Consider the following 1,419-nt stretch of genomic DNA (forward strand, 5'->3'; position numbering starts at 1 on the left):
GAGATCTTGAGGCCCATTGTCGTGCCATTCATCCGCAGCCATCACCTCATGTTTCAGCATTATAATGCACGGCCCCATGTCGCAAGGATCTGTACACAATTCCTGGAAGCTGAAAATGTCCCAGTTKTTCCATGGCCTGCATATTCACCAGACATGTCACCCATTGAGCATGTTTGGGATGCTCTTGATCAACATGTACGACAGAGTTTTCCAGTTCCCGCCAACATCCAGCAACTTCACACAGCCATTGAAGAGGAGTGGGACAACATTCCACAGTCCACAATCAACCGCCTGGTCAACTCTATGCGAAGGAGATGTGTTGCGCTGCATGAGGCAAACTGGTTTTCTGATCCACGGCCCTACCTTTTTTTTTTTTAAAGGTATCTATATTCTCAGTCAATGCGAAATCCATAGATTAGGGCCTAATTAATTAATTTAAATTGACTGATTTCCTTATATGAACTGTAACTCAGTAAAATCTTTYAAATGGTTGCATGTTGCGTTTCTATTTTTGTTCAGTGTATTTAGTCAGCTTCTTTTCTAGTGTTGATATGCAATGCTATCTCCTCGTAATGAACCGTGTCGGCTGTCCTGACGAGAAGGCAAACTTTTCTAGCTATGCCAGGCAAAATCGTTATGGATGTATCCAAATGAATMTCAAAAGAAAACAGCTTAAACAAACGCAAATGAAGCGACTTTGCTGTTATTCTGGCGGCAGATGTCGTGAAGAAGGTTGTCATGGCAACGGAACATATGGAACAAAACAACTGGGTCTCGTCCATAAATATCGAACTAAATCGAGCGAACGACTGGCAGCCAACATTTTATTTCTAAGGTAATGTGCAGATTGTCGGCGTTTATCCCTTACATTTTGGCTACAGTAGGTTACTACATAGATTGTTCAGTGGCACCACCCAATGATGAAGATGAAGCCTTGGCTACTCACCGGTGATGGCCGATGCGCTCGTGTCAATAGCCTATCTCAAGATGAGCTACTTTTGAAAAACAGTGCTGTTTGCTCAGAATCACTCAAAATTGCTCAAAAGTTTAGTTTTTTTTTTTAAAGCTTCTACAGACAGATTAGTCTTCTCTTTTTAGCTGTAKGTTTTTATCCCGATTGTATTTGGAAAAAGGCAAACTGACAGCCGCAACCAACCATAGATGTATACTCCATAGATGGCAGTTTCCATTTAGGTCATGACTGGCATCTATTGCTAGTGTACCCATGAGTTTAATAGTCAACCTGCCAGTGTTGTTCTATATTTGGTGAGAGTGATTTCCCAACTGTAAGTGATAAAACTTKATCCACAGCTATTTTTTAGAAGCTATTGAGATTCTGCGGCTAAATTATGCTCCCTGGTGTAGTATATGGGGATGGATTTTTCAGCCTAGAGTACTATTATTTTAGGCAAAATTATT

General features: G+C 41.0%; 1 protein-coding gene across 1 annotated transcript in view; it reads left to right on the forward strand.

The window, feature by feature from the left end:
* The window catches only part of LOC111979940 (netrin-1-like), a 39,916-nt gene that overhangs the window by 28,809 nt on the left and 9,688 nt on the right, over positions 1–1,419 (forward strand). The window lies entirely within an intron of this gene.

This window comes from Salvelinus sp. IW2-2015, linkage group LG1 (assembly GCF_002910315.2).
Source record: "Salvelinus sp. IW2-2015 linkage group LG1, ASM291031v2, whole genome shotgun sequence".
In the NCBI taxonomy this organism is placed as follows: Eukaryota; Metazoa; Chordata; class Actinopteri; order Salmoniformes; family Salmonidae; genus Salvelinus; species Salvelinus sp. IW2-2015.